Genomic DNA, 19,058 nt, shown 5'->3' with positions numbered 1-19,058 from the left:
CTTCTGCCCTGATGGCCATACTGGCTGTCTTGATGGATTAGGCCTCCGGGGTAGCTCAGCTGATGAAGCATCTGCCTGCAATGCAGGCAAGCCTGGTTCGATTCCTGGGTTGGGAAGATCCCCTGGAGAAGAGATAGACTACCCACTCCAGTATTCATGGCCATCTCTGGTTGCTCAGATGGTAAAGAAGCTGCCTGCAATGCAGCGGACCTGGGTTCAATCCCTGGGTTGGGAAATCCCCTGGAGGAGGGCACGGCAACCCACTCCAGTATTCTTGCCTGGAGAATACACATGGACAGAGGAGCCTGGCGGGCTACAGTTCATGGGGTCACAAATAGTTGGACACGACTGAGCAACTAAGCATAGCACAGCATGCATTTGTCAAAACATTTTGAACTGTATACTTAAGATCTGTGCTTATCACTATATGTAAATTATACTTTAATATGAAAAAAGTAGAAAAAAAAAGGAAAATGGAAATACTTGTTTAGTAAAGATAGTGCACATGGCAACAAATTACCCCAAGATGATTGCAAAGATAAAGAGAAAAATATAGACCATCTGCCATGTATAGTCTGTAAGAACATAGGCTTTCAGAGGAGAAGGCACCTGCTGATTGGTTCTGTCTTCTCAGTTGATATTTGTGTCTGGAGCTTCATTGACTCAAACCACCCAAAGAATACCATCCCACCCAATGAATGCCATAAACTCTACAGCCCATATGTAATCAATGCTGCTGCTGCTGCTAAGTTGCTTCAGTCGTGTCCAACTCTGTGCAACCCCCGAGACGGCAGCCCACCAGGCTCCCCCGTCCCTGGGAGTTTCCAGGCAAGAACACTGGAGTGGGTTGCCATTTCCTTCTCCAATTCAGGAAAGTGAAAAGTGAAAGTGAAGTCGCTCCGTCGTGTCTGACTCTTCGTGACCCCATGGACTGCTGCCTACCATGCTCCTCCATCCATGGGATTCTCCAGACAAGAGTAGTGGAGTGAGCTGCCATTGCCTTCTCCTTGGTAAGTGCAATAAAGGGTAAAAACAGAGTAAACTTTTTTTTCTTTTTCAAGTGTTAGTCACTCAGTAGTGTCCAACTTTTTGTGATCCAATGGACTGTAACCCACCAGGCTCCTCTGTCCATGGAATTCTCCAGGCAAGAACACTGGAGTGGGTTGCCATTTCCTTCCACAATGCATGAAAGTGGAAAGTGAAAGTGAAGTCGCTCAGTCGTGTCCGACTCATAGTGACCCCACGGACTGCAGCCTACCAGGCTCCTCTGTCCATGGGATTTTCTAGGCAAGAGTAGTGGAGTGGTTTGCCATTGCCTTCTCTGATATAATCAATGAGTACTCATAATATGATCTATACACAAACAAGTCTCCTGAAATAACTTTATCCATCCTTATCATGTGGCTACTTCAGACAGGATCTGACTTTCACCCAGTATCAAAGGTAATACTTAATTCAAAATAATATTTTCTGTGGTGCTCTGCCAAGCTATATACAGAGATTAAGTTATCAAAAGACCTAGAAGCAAAAACCTGTCAAGGATATGAAAAACAAGAGAAGTCTGAGAATCTCGCATCATCTAAGGAGACTAAGGAGAAATAACAACTAAATATAATTTCATATCCCAGATGGGATCTTAGAACAGAAAAAGGACGTTAGGTTAAAAACCAAAGAAGTCTAAATAAAGTATGGACTTCATTAATAGTAATTTGTCAATATTCGTTCATTGATTGTAAAAAATGTACAAGATGTTAAATTAGAGAAACTGTGTGTAGGGGTGAAAGGCTATATGGGATCTCTCTGTGCTAGTTTCTCAATTTTTCTGTAAATATAAAACTGCACTAAAAAATAAAATCTATTAAAAAGAAAAAACCATGAGAATGAAGTTTTGTATCATGATAGGATCTGGGAAACAAGCACTGTAAGAGACTGATCACATACAGAAGATTAGAAGACATGGGGTCAGAGCAATGGGGTAGCACCCCAGGAATAGAACAGTGGTTTTGAGTCTGTTATATTTCCTTTCCTCCAAATTGTTGCTTAAGTTATAGTCAGCGTCAACCAGCCTCTTTTCTGGCACCCTCTGTGATTTCTGTTTTTATCCCCTGCCAATCTGGATATGCAACATCTGCAAGTTCCCCCAAATAAATTACCGGCATAAAAATATTAACAAGAAATGTGGTTGTTTTTGGTGCTTTCATAGGGAAAATGGAGAAGGCATTTATGCTGAACACAGCAAACAATTTTTAAATCCCCTTTAAATTGAGATTTAGAAGGATGTTTTTGGGATAATGGGGGAAGTGTTCGTGTGTACTGAATATTAGATACTTTATTGTATCAAGTTTAAATTCCCAAGTGAAATAATTATACTGTGGTCATGTAGGAGAATGGTTTCATTCTTAGGAGACACATACAGAAGTATTTCCTGGTGAAGTTTCATGATGTCTACCTATAACTTTCAAATGTTTCAGAAAAGTATATACATATATATTTATATATATATATATTTCTCTCTGTATCTACTTTTTATCTAACTATATACAAAATTTGTGAATACATACATTTATAAAATGTACTCTTTTTCTCTATACATGTAGATGCAGTGGATATACTACATTGTACTATTTTTGCAACTTTTCTAAAAGTTTGGTCTTTTTCAAAATAAAACATTGGTGGGAATCTCCTTTAATATATCTGTTCTCCAAAATCCACACTTGGCTCCCCACTACAATGGATCTCTCTTGCATACTCTTTCCCCAGTCCTGCCCTATCCTTTTGATGGCTCTAGTGTTTTATCCAAGATTTCTTTCTCCCTCCCACTTCAAATATGTCTCCTCTTACTTACCTCTGCTTGGCTTCTATTCTCAAATTCACAACCCTAAATCCATCACAATTTCCAGTGAAACCTAGGGGTCTCTAGTGGATAAGGCTTACCTTCCCAAAAAGACAGTCTAGCAACCATCGTGTGCAACTGAGCATGTGTTTTTGAGCTGTCTTCCCTACCCCAGGTAGCACAATGAAATAGTCCCACCAAGTGCTACTTTGAAAGAAATCTGGGGAATGGAATTTTCATCTCATGTCACAACTGGAGGATTCCAACATTGCACCAAGTTAGGAAGACTGCATCTGTTTCTAAACTTACGGCATGTCAGCCAACCTCATGTTCAGCTTTCAGAGTAAGAACAAAAGTTTTCACATGTAAGTGCTGAGCTTCCAGAGATGTCTCAAAGGAAGAACAACTAGTTGAGCTAATAGCAGGGGCTTTCACGCTAAAGGCTATAATTAAGAAGGATTTCCAGTGGTTGAAAAGATTAACTCTTGGTTTCTAAAGCCCCAATTCCTGTTAAATTTCTTACACTGAAAGCTTGAGAAGTGATTGTCCTATTCCAAAACTATAAGATAGGGCAATGTACCATATATTAAATGTCAGTAGATCTCTAAAATGAATGGGCAAGAGACTCTTGACAGGTACTCCTAAGTAAAGAGTTTGATGTAATTACTGAACTTCAAGTCAGGATACCTGGGTTTGCCTCTGATGCCCATATAACTCCTCTCCTTTTTTCTCCTCTTCTGGACCATGTTTTTCCAGTAAACCTGATTTCTTTGTGTTGAACTATCTGTTCAGAGACTCCAAAATAGCACTGTTCACCCCCCATGTGCCGTCTACACCTGTACACTTCTTTCCCCATTGTCACCTCCCCTGCAAAATCATACCCCATGGGGCCCAATTTTTACCACATACAAAGCTCTTTTAAAAATGTTTTATTTTTGTTTGTTTGTTTGCTTGCCCAGGTCTTAGCTGCTTCAGGCAGGATCCTCAGTTGCATCATCTGAACTCTTAGTTGCAGCATGTGGGATCTAGTTCCCCTTGGAGGGATCGAACCTGGGCCCCCTGCATTGGTAGTGCAGAGTCCTAGCCACTGGACCACTAGGGAAGCCCCACAAAGCTCTTTCATGTATAGTGACTCACTTCTCTCAATAATTCAATGCTATGTGTTTTATTAAACCCTTTTTACAGTTGATTTGAGGGCTCCCCTGGTGGCTCAAAAACCTGCCTGCAGTACAGGTGACCCGGGTTCGATCCCTGGCTTGGGAAGATCCTCTGGGGAAGGAAATGGCAACCCACTATAGTATTCTTGCCAGGAGAATGCCATGGACAGAGGAGCCTGGTGGGCTACAGTCCATGGGTTGCAAAGAGTCAGACACGACTGAGTGACTAACACAGTTGATTTGAAACTGAATTTGAAGAGGTTAAGAGATTGTCCAGGGTCACATATCTATTTATGGCAAAGCCAGAAATTCAACCTGGATTGTGATTTCATGTCTAACATTCTTGTTTTCTCACCTCAGATAAAATTCCAGTTTCAGTGGTTTAGGTTAAAGTGTCCTTCCTGAATATGCTAGAAAAACAGGAAATCCCATGGAGTCAGTATGAATATCATAATAAAAGCAAAAGAGATGTTGGATATTCATCTATTTTCTTTCTTTTTCCTCTTGACTCTCTCTTCCAGTTAGAAAGAGGATTTCTCAACCCTTCTTTCCTATTTCCTTTTTTCTTCCCCCAAACACCTTTCATTCTCCTGTTAATTCAGTAGAGACCCACATCTCACTCAGATCTGCTTCTCAACTGCAAAACTAGGTTAGGGGATACTATTAATAAAAGTAATGGTTTCACTTTTAGCTCCCAAACCCAGCTGTGTTAGAAATAGTAACTTTATTTTCCTCTGAACTATTTTCTGCTTAGAGTCCCCACCCTCTAAGTGGCAAAAATTTAAATTTAGTCAACATACATCCAAGACATATATCTAATTTCTGGGGTGCATGTGGAGTGTCAAAGCATTGGGTGTTGTGACATCTGTGGCTTGGCTTCCACTTAGCCATCTATCATCTGGTTTCATCTTTGTTTACTGGACATACAAGGCGATCACTGCATCATCCCCATGAGCCCATTAAAAAGGCCCCTGCAGGTTTGACAATTATTCTTTCAACTTCTATACAGACTCTGGGGTGCAAAAAAACTCATTCCACTGCCAGGCTGAGTCATGGAAACTGTGGGGTGCTCCCTGAAACCCCATCCACTCCTGTGGCACTCTCAGGCCACGGAACCATCCACCTACCACACTGCACCACATGGGACTCTCTAAGCTGTCCCACACTTTAGACTTGTCACACAGCCCTTCAGCCTCTGAAATCTTGGGTCTCCTTGGGCCTCTTTCTAAGAACACATGTAGATTGCCTCTCTTCTTGGATCCCACAGACTTATCTGATGTTTCTGTCATTTTGCTCCTCCCCACTGGGAGCAGGATCAGTCTGTCTTCAGTGACCCATAGAGCAAGTTCTCCTCTTGTTCTCTCTGCCATCTGGACTTTTCCCTTTCCTCTCAACCCAAACGATCTTTAATTTTCTCTGATTCATTATCTGAAGCTTTTCTCTGATTCATTATCTTCTTCTACTTAATCACTTATGCCCTGAGTCCTCCTCTCAGGGTTTATGAAGATTCCATGAGATAAGTAAAAAAGTGTTAATTGGAAAAACGAGTTGGGACTTCCCTGGTGGTTCAGTGGCTAAGACGCTGCACTCCCAGTGTAGGAGGCCTGGGTTCAAAACCTGGGCAGGGAACTAGATCCCACCTTCACCCCTGAAAGATTCCACATGCCACAGGGAAGATCCCACGTGTGGCAGAACAGAGCCCATGTACCACAACTAAGACCCAGTGCAGCCAAACAAGTTTTTTCTTTTAATGAGTTAAAATTGGCCATAATAGAAGGTTAAATCACAGGGACTTTTTAAAATTAATGTTAATTTTTTAAAATTTGTATTACTTTATTTTAGCTGCCCTGAGCAGCACCTGGGATCTTACTTCATGGCCCAGGGGTTGACTTGTGCTCCTTGGCGGTGGATATACAGAGTCCTAACAAGTACTCCCTCATGGACTTTCTAATCCAGAGAAGCTTTTGAAAATAATTTTCCATTAAAAAGGTGCTTCCTGAATCTGTCATCTTTCCGTTCTGAATAGTAACTTTTATTTACTTTATTACTCTATTTAATCACAGTTAGCATGGCTTTTATTTCTACTAGCTAGAGTACCAGTTTACCTTCTTGTTACAGCCTTCATTTTCCTTTGTTATGTCAAGAAATATAATTTTAGAATGTACAGTTTTGTAATAACTTCTCCTAAGGGTTAGTTCATTTTCTTTCCCTTTTCAATTTAACTTTTCTTTCTGAAAGCAATTGAGAAAAAATTTGTTAAGTCCCTCTTTATGCACAGGTATGGGTAGAATATAAAGCAGAAAACCTATAAACTCTCTCCTCAAGCAGCTTATGATCTTTTAATAAAGCGAAATCCAGACATAAGTGAAAGTTAAATAGCAAGAGAAGGGTATGAGTGAAAAACGTGCCTTTAGAAGACTGTTCCAAGTTGTCTGAATTTTTATTAGAATATCTAGGAATTAGACTTTTGAGAAATTTAACTCTTAAAGAAGGGCTACATTATTTTTTGATTGATGTTATTTTTTAACAGAAGGGGCTAGTTAACATATCTCACTAAATAAGGAAATAAGGAGGGAAAAGTATTTTTGTATATTTCAAGAAGCCAAAGTTCTAAACCTACCTGTGACATCTGTATGCTTTGTGTATGAATACCTCTGTGTGTGTGTGTGTGTGTGTGTGTGTGTGTGTGTGTGTGTCCACACTTGCCTTGGTATTTTCAGTGGGCCAGAGGGGAAAAGAGAGAGACTTAAGAGAAATAACTGGAGAAGCCAGGCACCCACTCCTGCAGCTGTCTAGTATCTGCATGTCATATGGAAGAAAAAATTTGTCACAAATGTGATAGAACTGTGTATTCACCAGCTGGTGAGGCCTTCAATAGTAACTTGCCCATATTTTTTTTTTGTTAATTTATTCATCCAGTAAATATTTACCAAGACCCTACCATGTGGATACTCAGGGGGGGAGCCTTTATAGGCCAAGATTCTGCCTTCATGAATCTTACAAGCTGATTGGGAGGAAGACATTAAAAATTAATCAGATTTATAATTACAGACTAGGAAGGAACGGGATGTAGGGTAAAAGGTAAAATGAGGGAATTCATCGGGGGACTCAAGGGCAGCATCCCTGAGAAAGTCACATTTGAACTGAGCTCTGAAAGATGAGTGGGAATCAATAAATTAAAGAATCAAAGAGAATGGCATGTGGAAAGCCCTCAAGGCAGGAGGGAGCGTGGCATATGAAAAACTAAAAGAAAATTGGAGCACAGCACAGAAGGAAGGTGGCGTGGGATAGAATTGGAGAGGTTGGCATGGGTGTACAGGGCCTTTGCAGGACACAGTGTGGGAGACAGGAAGGGATTTTAAATAAAGGAAGGACACAGTCAAATTTCCTGACTGCTGGGTGGAGACTTGAAAAGAGGAAAATAACGGACAGGAGGAGGTCATTTAGGAAGTCATTGCATTAGTGCCTGATGTGATAAGGGCATCCTACTGTTCTTTTGTCTGGGCCTCCAAGCTCAAGGTCTGAATGACAGAGGAGAAGCCTTTCAGAAGATACTTCCATCCCCAGGTCAGTCCTTGTCCACAAGTCTTTCAAGGCAGTGAAGTCCCCTAGTGCACCCAAACCTCTGATGATGTGTGTGGGGCAAGAGTTCTGCAAATGGATTGCAGGAAACGCAGTGCAAAAAACAGAATGGTTCGAGGTAAGAGAGACAGGGAGCTCTGCCTTTGGAGCTGAGGCCATTTGATAGAGACAGACTGAGCCTCCTGTGGATGAATGGCACTGGGCTGCACTCACTCCTGGGTGTCAGGTTTAGGGGAAAGAATCCTCAGAGACAGAGAGGTAGGGATGTCAGGCTTGAGTACTTGAGATCTGGATAAAGGAAACTTGAACTGATGTCAGGCTTTCACTGCAGCTGGCTTTATTGCCCAGTTCAATTAGGGAACTTGGTGTGAGATCCATGAATCACTCCTTTGCCTTTCTTTTTTAGTATTATTTTAATTGGAGAAGAATTGTTTTACAGTGTTGTTTTAGTTTCTGCTGTACAACAACGTGGATCAGCCATCATGAATTAATCTTGAAACTACTCACATAGTAAAGTTTGTGGTAATCTCTTTTTACATCTGGGAGATGAAAGTTATAGAACTGTGGTGAATGGAACCATGGAATGTTTAGCAGCTCTGGTGGATCACTAAACTCCTGAAAACCCTATGTAAAGGGCTCTATCGGGAACTCTAGTTATTTCACAGGAAACCAACAGTCTTCATTTCACTCCAACAAAAGGCTGATTGTGAGACTTTGACCACAGCTGTAGGATGCAGGGCCACCTGTCAGCTAAATAAAGGAATCTGGGAGTGGCAAACTGCTCAAGACTCTGCATAAGGTTTGGCTGATGGCAGAATAGCCAAGAAGTCTTGCATCAGAACTGTGGGGCCTGCGGACAAGTCTTTTATTTGTGCCAACGTGGAATTTTTCCAGCCTGTACAGTGGCTAGATAAGTGATTAGCTTCTCCATTATTTTAGCGGGAAGAAACCTAGGAGTTGGCAGACAGCATAAGTCCTAGGAAGAAGCAGGAGCTGGCAGCATGGAAGGCAAGTATCACAGACAGAGGCAAGTAGCAAGTTCACTCTATTGTCCAAGAAGCAGAGGAGATAAGTACTGCAGAATGCTCTGGGCAAAGGTCAATAATCAACACAGAGCTATTCCAATTTTCCAGTCATTCCAAGTTCAACCAAATTAAGCACTTTAACAGTAGGCATTTTGAAAAATAAAACATATCAGGGCCTCCCTGGTGGTCCAGTGGTTTAGACTCCCCCTTGCAATGTAAGGACACAGTTTCATCCCTGCTTGGAGAAATAAGATACTGCATGCCGTGGAGCAACTAAGCCTAACTGTTGAACCTGCAGCTCTGGAGCCTGCACTCCACACCTAAGGAGGCCAGAAGATCCGGCAGCAAAAAATCCCGCATGATGCAACTAAGACCTGACCCAGCCAAATAATAAGTAAAAATTTAAAAAATAGAACAGATCCATTTAGTGGGTATTTAGATAAAACTCGAAATCTAGACAAGAAATCAAAACTTTTCTAATATCCCACACACTAGCATTACTTTGCTAGCATGTGAGATGAGTGCAATTGTGTGGTTCAGTTCGGTTCAGTCGCTCAGTCATGTCCGACTCTTTGCAACCCCATGAATCGTAGCATGCCAGGCCTCCCTGTTCATCACCATCTCCCGGAGTTCACTCAGACTCACATCCATCGAGTCAGTGATGCCATCCAGCCATCTCATCATGGGTCGTCCCCTTCTCCTCCTGCCCCCAATCCTTCCCAGCATCAGAGTCTTTTCCAATGAGTCAACTCTTCACATGAGGTGGCCAAAGTACTAGAGTTTCAGCTTTAGCATCATTCCTTTCAAAGAAATCCCAGGGCTGATCTCCTTCAGAATGGACTGGTTGGATCTCCTTGCAGTCCAAGGGACTCTCAAGAGTCTTCTCCAACACCACAGTTCAAAAGCATCAATTCTTGGGCGCTCAGCCTTCTTCACAGTCCAACTCTCACATCCATACATGACCACAGGAAAAACCATAGCCTTGACTAGGCAGAACTTTGTTGGCAAAGTAATGTCTCTGCTTTTGAATATACTATCTAGGTTGGTCATAACTTTTCTTCCAAGGAGTAAGCGTCTTTTAATTTCATGGCTGCAATCACCATCTGCAGTGATTTTGGAGCCCAAAAAAATAAAGTCTGTTTGGCATTGCCTTTCTTTGGGATTGGAATGAAAGCTGGAATGCAAAGTCAAGTGGGCCTTAGGAAGCATCACTAGGTAGTGGAGGTGATGGAATTCCAGTTGAGTTATTTCAAATCCTAAAAGATGATGTGGTGAAAGTGCTGCACTCAATATGCCAGCAAATTTGGAAAACTCAGCAGTGGCCACAGGACTGGAAAAGGTCAGTTTTCATTCCAATCCCAAAGAAAGGCAATGCCAAAGAATGTTCAAATTACTGCACAATTGCACTCATCTCACACACTAGCAAAGAAATGCTCAAAATTCTCCAAGCCATGCTTCAGCAATACGTGAACCATGAACTTCCTGATGTTCAAGACGGATTTAGAAAAGGCAGAGGAACCAGAGATCAAATTGCCAACATCTGTTGGATCACTGAAGCAGCAACAGAGTTCCAGAAAAACATATACTTCTGCTTTATTGACTACGCCAAAGCCTTTGACTGTGTGGATCACAACAGACTGTGGAAAATTCTTCAAGAGATGGGAATACCAGACCACCTGACCTGCCTCCAGAGAAATGTGTATGCAGGTCAGGAAGCAACAGTTAGAATTGGACATGGAACAATAGACAGGTTCCAAAACCAGGAAAGGAATAAATCAAGGCTGTATATTGTCACCCTGCTTATTTAACTTATATGCAAAGTACATCATGTGAAATGCTGGGCTGGAAGAAGCACAAGCTGGAATCAAGATTGCCAGGATAAATATCAATAACCTCAGATATGAAGATGACACCACCTTTATGGCAGAAAGTGAAGAACTAAAGAGCCTCTTGATGAAAGTGAAAGAGGAGAGTGAAGTTGGCTTAAAGCTCATCATTCAGAAAACTAAGATTGTGGCATCTAGTCCCATCACTTCATGGCAAAGAGATGGGGAAACAGTGGAAACAGTGAGAGACTTTATTTTCTTGGGCTCCAAAATCACTGCAGATGCTGACCACAGCCATGAAATTAAAAGACGCTTGCTCCTTGGAAGAAAAGCTATGACCAACCTAGGCTGCATATTAAAAAGAGACATTATTTTGCTGATAAAGATCTGTCTAGTCAAAGCTATGCCTTTTCCAGTAGTCATGTATGGATTTGAGAGTTGGACTATAAAGAAAGCTGAATGCTGAGGAATTGATGCTTTTGAACTGTGTTTTTGGAGAAGACTCCTGAGAGTCCCTTGGACTCAAGGAGATCCAAGGAGTCCATTTTAAGGAAATCAGTCCTGAATATTCATTGGAAGGACTGATGTTGAAGCTGAAACTCCAATACTGTGGCCACCTGATGTGAAGAGTTGACTCATTTGAAAAGACCCTGATGCTGGGAAAGATTGAAGGCAGGATGAGAAGGGAACGACAGAGGATGAGATGGCTGGATGGCATAACCAACTCAATGGACATGAGTTTGGGTAAACTCCGGAAGTTGGTGATGGGCAGGGAGGCCTAGTGTGCTGCAGTCTACGGGGTCACAAAGAGTCAGACACGACTGAGCCACTGAACTGAACTGAACATCTCACTTGTTACTGGGGACTGAATCAGATTTAAAGCTAAGAAAAGAGGATGGAATAGATAAGGCAATGAACTGTTATTTCCACTATCCTTCTCTGGGCTCCTTCAAGGTTCTTTAGTACCCCTTCATGCATACCACATTTGAATCAGCTTCAATATTTACGTATTTACATGGCCCTTCATTCAGCTATCCCCTGCATGCATACATGCTAAGTCGCTTCAGTCATGTGGGACTTTGCCACCCTACGGACTATAGCTGCTAGGCTCCTCTGTCCATGGGATTCTGCAGGCAAGGATACTGGAGTGGGTTGCCATGCCCTGATCGAACCCGTGGATCTGGCGTCTTCTGCATTGGCACGCAGGTTCTTTACCACTAGCGCCACCTGGGAAGCCCTCAGCTATCCCATAAGTCAATGCTAAATTTTAAGATTCTAATTGCTTTTTGTGGCAAATGTCTAGCCTGCAGATTTTTAATTAGAGGCTAGAGGGAGATAAAGCACCTTTCAATTTTCCCTTCCACAAAGAGCATAGATTGACTTGCAGCTATGTGCGTTCTGATTTCAGTGACTGTCTAACAAATAGCATATATATGTACTATATATAGTAGTGGGCATTTATTAAGTCTATATTTATGTGTTTAATTTTTAGATTACACATCTGTTATTTAGAATAATCTTAGTAGTATTAAAATAATAGCATACATGCTATTGTTTTTTAATTTGATAAAAGTTAGCCAAATTTTTCCTAAATCTTCAAAGCAATATGAGAAGCTGTTTATAAAATTAAATATACAAGCAACTCCTGTAGCTCAATTCCAGAAAAATAAATGACCCAATCAAAAAATAGGCCAAAGAACTAAACAGACATTTCTCCAAAGAAGACATACAGATGGCTAACAAACACATGAAAAGATGCTCAACATTACTCATTATCAGAAAAATGCAAATCAAAACCACAATGAGGTACCATTTCACACCAGTCAGAATGGCTGCGATCCAAAAGTCTGTAAGCAATAAATGCTGGAGAGGGTGTGGAGAAAAGGGAACCCTCTTACACTGTTGGTGGGAATGCAAACTAGTTCAGCCGCTATGGAGAACAGTGTGGAGATTCCTTAAAAAACTGGAAATAGAACTGCCTTATGACCCAGCAATCCCACTGCTGGGCATACACACTGAGGAAACCAGAATTGAAAGAGACATCTGTACCCCAATGTTCATCGCAGCACTTTTTATAATAGCCAGGACATGGAAGCAACATGTCCATCAGCAGATGAATGGATAAGAAAACTGTGGTACATATACACAATGGAGTATTACTCAGCCATTATAAAGAATACATTTGAATCAGTTCTAATGAGGTGGATGAACCTGGAGCCTATTATACAGAGTGAAGTAAGCCAGAAAGAAAAACACCAATACAGTATACTAACGCATATATATGGAATTTAGAAAGATGGTAACAATAACCCTGTGTGCGAGATAGCAAAAGAGACACAGATGTATAGAACAGTCTTTTGGACTCTGTGGGAGAGGGTGAGGGTGGGATGACTTGGGAGAATGGCATTGAAACATGTATAATATATAAGAAACGAATCACCAGTCCAGGTTCAATGCAGGATACAGGATGCTTGGGGCTAGTGCACTGGGATGACCCAGAGGGATGGTACGGGGAGGGAGGTGGGAGGGGGGTTCAGGATGGGGAACATGTGTACACCCATGGCGGATTCATGTTGATGTATGGCAAAACCAATACAATATTGTAAAGTAATTAGCCTCCAATTAAAATAAATAAATTTAAATTTAAAAAATTTATATGGAAATGAAAAGGGCCAAGACTTGTTCAGATATTTTTGAAGAAGGCAATGGTGGAAAGACTTGATTTACTAGGTGTTCAGTTCAGCTCAGTTGCGCAGTCGTGTCCAACTCTTTGCGACCCCATGAATCACAGCACACCAGGTCTCCCTGTCCATCACCAACTCCTGGAGTTTACCCAAACTCATGTCCATTGAGTCAGTGATGCCATGCAGCCATCTCATCATCTGTCATCCCCTTCTCCTCCTGCCCCCAATCCCTCCCAGCATCAGGGGCTTTTCCAATGAGTCAACTCTTCTCATGAGGTGGCCAGAGTATTGGAGTTTCAGCTTTAGCATCAGTCCTTCCAATGAACACCCAGGATTGATCTCCTTTAGGATGGATTGGTTGGATCTCCTTGCAGTCCAAGGGACTCTCAAGAGTCTTCTCCAACACCACAGTTCAATAGCATCAATTCTTCGGTGCTCAGCTTTCTTCACAGTCCAACTCTCACATCCATACATGACCACTGGAAAAACCATAGCCTTGACTAGACGGACCTTTGTTGACAAAGTAATGTCTCTGCTTTTGAATATGCTATCTAGGTTGGTCATAACTTTTCTTCCAAGGAGTAAGCGTCTTTTAATTTCATGGCTGCAATCACCATCTGCTAGGTGTTAAAGATTACAAAGTTAAAATAACTATAACAGTGTGGTGTTGGCACAGGAATGAATAAAAGGACAAATGAAACAAAATAGAGAGCCCAGAAATAATCCAAAAATGTATGGATATTTGATATGTGACAGAAGTGGGACTGCAGAGCAGGGAGGGAGAGAAGGGTATGTGTGTGTGAGAGAGAGAGAGAGAGGAAGAGAGCTGGGGGAAGAGACTAACTAACTTCAAAAAGCAGTGTTTATAGAAGAAATTATATGATACTAAAGATTTGCTTCAAAATAATCTATAGGAAGAAGGAGAAAAAGATAAGACATGATTACATGTTTCATAATTGTTTAAAATGAATATTTAATTTATGAAGGTTTATTATAGTGTTTTCTTTCCTTTTCATATGTTTGAAATCTTTTACAATCAGAACTTACATAAGGAGATGATCTGAATGTCAGGGTGAGGAGTTCTACAGACCTACTCTCTAGTGAAACACCCCTGCTGCTGCTGCTGCTGCTAAGTCGCTTCAGTTGTGTCCGACTCTGTGCGACCCCATAGACGGCAGCCCACCAGGCTCCCCCGTCCCTGGGATTCTCCAGGCAAGAGCACTGGAGTGGGTTGCCACTTCCTTCTCCAATGCATGAAAGTGAAAAGTGAACGTGAAGTCGCTCAGTCGTGTCCGACCCTCAGCAACCCCATGGACTGCAGCCTTCCAGGCTCCTAAACAGTAAAAAAAATTATATATATATTTAAAAAATTTTTTTAATCTCTGTAAATTGTCCTAAAGTCATACAGCAAATGAAATGTTTACTCAAGAAAATCTACTGAACTTCAGTAAGAACAGTCAGAGACTATGGTACTTGAGTCACAACGCACTCCCCTCTTCACCCCTCTGCAGTTCAGTATAAAGAACTTCACTCTGAGCAGATGTGGCCATGAATCAAGATTCAACTATATACTATTTACAAGGCACTTCTGATTCAAGATACAAAAGAGTTGAAAGTAAAAGTATTGAAAAAGATATATCATGTAAATAAGCATAAGAAAGCTGGAGCAGCTATATTAATATCAGGCAAAAGAAACTTTAAAATTATTTGCTATTGATAAAGAGTTTTGTGATGATTTAAGTGTTAATATATTAGGAAGATGTAATCATTTTAAACATGTATGCTTCTAACAACAGAGCCCCAAAATGCATGAAGCAAAACCCGACAGAATTGAAGGGAGAAATAGTCAATTCAAAAATAATAGTTGGAGAATTTAGTATCCCCTTTGAATATGGATAAAACAACTAGATTGAAGGTCAGCATGAAAATAGAAGACTTGACGGACTTTGTAAACCAACTAGTCCTAACACATCTATAGATCAACTCTACCCAACAAAAACAGAAAATACATTCTTCTTAAGTACACATGGAACATTCTCCAGAACAGACATCTGCTAGGCCATAATACAAACTCAGTAAAATTAAAATGATTGAAATCACACAAAGTATGTTTTCTAACCACAGTGGAATGAAAATAGATATCAATAGGGAAAGAAATTTGGGATACTAAAAATTATGTGAAAATTAACAGTGTACTCCTATATTACCAGTAAAAGAGGAAATCACAAGAAAAACTAGAAAATACTTAGAAGGATCTCCCTGGTGGTCCAGTGTTTAAGACTCTGTGCTTCTACTGCAGGGGGCATGGGTTTGATCTCTGTTTGAGAGACTAAGACACCACAAGCTAGAAATAATGCCCAATTCAGTAGCAATGAGCATGTGTTGTACTCCAAATTTTCATCTCCAAATTTCTCAGTAAAAGGAATTAGAGATCCTTAGAAACTGGGCAATTCTTGATCTGGAGAAAAAAATGTTAGTAAAAGAAGCCTGGAATAGCTTATCATTCCAGAAAGCAAGAAAGCTATCAAAGACTATTTCAAAAGGAATCAAGAGTCAAATTGAGAAGTCTCCCACTGAAAATATGTGACAACTTGAGCAAAAATAAAATTAATAACTAAAATGAATTGAGATACATCAACCAAGACTTCCCTGGTGGCTCAGAAGGTAAGGAATCCATCTGCAATGCAGGAAACCCAGATTCAATCCCTGGGTTGGGAAGATTCCCTGAAGGAAGAAATGGCAACCCACTCCAGTATTCCTGCCTGGAGAATTCCATGGACAGAGGAGTCTGGCAGGCTACAGTCCATGGGGTCGCAAAGAGTTGGACATAACTGAGCGACTAACATTTTCACTTTCATTTTCATGATGTGCTTATAGTGAAACAAAAAAGAAAACGCATTTTTCACTATTGAGGTTGCTAAGGAAGTAAGTCATTTTGAAAATTGTTAAGGGAAAGAATCAAATATTTATCCCATTTCTTACATGAACTCTAAGGTAGTTAATTAGTTGATGATGATAAGTTTCTCTAACCAGAATTTTTCTGATAAATAAGAAAAGGGAGTGAGAGAGTTAAAATATCACTTTTTGGGTAACCTTTATAAATGAGTGAAAGTGAAAGTCGCTCAGTCGTGTCTGACTCTTTGCAAGGCCAGAATACTGGAGTGGTTAGCCTTTCCCCTTCTCCAGGGGATCTTCCTGACTCAGGGGGATTCTTTACCAACTGAGCTATCAGGGAGGCCCTTTATGAATGAATAGATCCTGGTAATTATTGTTCAGTGGTGACTACCATCACATCAGAAAAGACACCAGATAATATGTTTCTCCTGATGTGTTCATATCATCTGTGAAGTATTCTTGCTAAAAAAAAAAAAAAGGAAGAAGAAGAAAGAAACCAGAATCAAATCACATCTTTAGAGTCAGCTACCAACTTAAGGGAAATGCAGTGAAGAGAAACAGGGAAACTTGTTAAATGAAACTACAAGGGTGCTAGCAACAAAACCCAGCCTGTGGGACAAACAACTCAGTTTCTGCAACAAATAAATTGCAGGAGGGGAAATGAAAGCTATAGGCAGAGGATAGAAAAAGATGAAAGTGAAGGATCTATGGATTAAAAGAGTTTTAAGACTCTTACTTTACACCAAATACAAAAATTAACTAAAAATGGGTCAAAGACCTAAATGTAAGAGCTAAAACTATAAAAACTCTTAAAGGAAAACACAGGGGGAAAGCTTCATGACTTTGAATTTGGCAATGGTTTTTTGGATATGATACCAAAAGCACAGGCAACAGAAGTGAAAGTAAATTGGAATACATCAACATTTTAAACTTCTACAACATCAAAGTGAAAAGTGAAAGTCACTCAGTCGTGTCAACTCTTTGCAAACCCATGGACTATACAGTCCATGGAATTCTCCAGGCCAGAATCCTGGAGTGGGTAGCCTTTCCCTTCTCCAAGGGATCTTCCCAACCCAGGGATTGAACTCAGGTCTCCTGCATTGCAGGTGGATTCTTTACCAGCTAAGCCACCAGGGAAGCCATCAAAAGACACAATTAAATTGAAAATTTAACCTATGCAATGGAGGAAAATATTTGCAAATCATGTATCTGACAAGGGATTAATATTCAGAATATATAAAGAACTCCTAGAACTTAACCACAAAAAACAAACTATTTTAAAAATGGGCAGAGGACTTGAATAGATATTTCTTCAAAGAAGGTGTACAAAAGGCCAACAAGCAAATGAATGGATGCTTACAATTAGTCATTATGGAAGTATTGATCAAAACCACAATGGGTTACCATTTCCTGCCCATTAGGATGACCACAGTTAAAAAAAAAGAAAATCAGAAAATAACAAGAGTTGGCAAAGATGTAGAGAACTTGGAACGCTTGTGCATTATTGCTGGAATGTAAAATGGTGCGGCCCCTAAGGAAAATGGTATGGTGGTCCCTGAAAAGAAAAAGAAGCAGAATTACCATAAGATCCAATAATTCCTCTTCTGGGTATATATCCAAAAGAATTTAAAGCAAGGTCTGGAAGATATTTGCCCACCCGTGTTCATGGAAGCATTATTCACAATAGCAAAGAAGTGGAAGCAACCCTAGAGTTCATCAACAGATGAATAGATAGATGAAATGCGGTATATACATACAATAGAATGGTATTGAGCCTTGAAAAGGAATGAAATTCTGATACATACCACAACATGGATGAACCTTGAGACCATTATGTTAAGCGCAATAAGCCAGTCACAAAAAGACAAATGTTGTATGATTGCACTTATTTGAGATACCTAGAGTAGTCAAATTCATAGAGACAGAAAGTAGAATGGTGGTTGCCAAGGGAATAGGGGAGTAGGGAGTGCTGGTTTAATGAATGTAGAGTTTCAGTTATGCAAGATGAAAAGCGTTCTGGAGATGGATGGTGATGATGGTTGTATAACAAGGTGAATATACTTAATACTCCAGAACTGCACATTTAAAAATGGTTAAGATGGTAAATTTTGTTTTGTGTATTTTACCACAGTTAAAATTTTTTAAATTTTAATTTAAAACATATTTAAGAAACAGCCAACTGAAATGCATGGATCTTACTTGGATTCTGTTCCATACATATGAACTTAAAACAAAGGAGGAGGGATTCCCTGGTGGTCCAATGGTTAGCACTCGGCTCTTTCACTGCTGGAGTCCCAGGTTCCATCCCTGGTTAGGGAACTAAGATCTCACAAACATAATGAAAAAAAAATAGCGAAAAAGATCTCACAAGCTGTGCAGCCAAAAAAGAAAAAAAATTCAATCATAACTGTATATTTAATGGATTTTTATTATCCAGTTTTTAGATGAGATATAGTATTATGGTTGCTTTTTAAAAAGAGTTCCTGTCTTGTACAGATAGGTGCTAACATATTTATGGATAAAATAATTTGATGTCTGCAATATGCTTTAATACAGTGAAGGCAAGGGAATAGCTGGGGACAAAACAGATCAGCTAAGAGTCGATAATTGTTGAAGTTAGTTGATAGGTACGTCAGTGTCCCTTCTCCCCCATTAGGTATTTTAAAAAAATACTTCTTTGAGTTGAATGTTGGTGGTAGTTGATATTATTCTTTACTCCTGGATATACATATTTATTTGGCAGTCATCAAGACCATACCCAAGAAAAAGAAATGCAAAAAGGCAAAATGGTTGATCACCATTATGTGAGTTTAACCCATTTTGAAAATTTTTCATTTATGCCAATTTATTCTCTGCCTACAATGACAGGCTTGTTTTCAACCTCGTCTAGCAAATCTGTTCCCTTCTGTCAAATGCTGTGGAACTAAATAGTTCCCCACATTCCAACTGCTTAGAAGCCAGAATAAATAGCTATATACCGCATGGCACCTTCAGTCCCTGTTCACAGTCCAGAAATATCATTAGAAAACGGGTGCGTGATGCATGTCTGTCAGCTG

The 19,058-nt window shown here is 40.3% G+C and overlaps 1 long non-coding RNA gene across 1 annotated transcript; it reads right to left on the bottom strand.

Annotated features, from left to right (window-relative positions):
* Positions 1-3,306: 3,306 nt before the first annotated feature.
* Positions 3,307-16,924, bottom strand: LOC120883038. Its single transcript, XR_005725648.1, has 3 exons — positions 16,801-16,924; positions 10,274-10,278; positions 3,307-3,317 (listed from the first exon to the last, which is right to left on the bottom strand). It is a non-coding gene; the product is annotated as an uncharacterized LOC120883038 (long non-coding RNA).
* Between the last annotated feature and the right edge of the window lie 2,134 nt (positions 16,925-19,058).

Source organism: Oryx dammah, unplaced genomic scaffold (assembly GCF_014754425.2).
Source record: "Oryx dammah isolate SB20612 unplaced genomic scaffold, SCBI_Odam_1.1 HiC_scaffold_24, whole genome shotgun sequence".
NCBI lineage: Eukaryota > Metazoa > Chordata > Mammalia > Artiodactyla > Bovidae > Oryx > Oryx dammah.
Note: the sequence above shows the minus strand (reverse complement) of the source record. Positions and strands in the feature narration are given on the sequence as shown.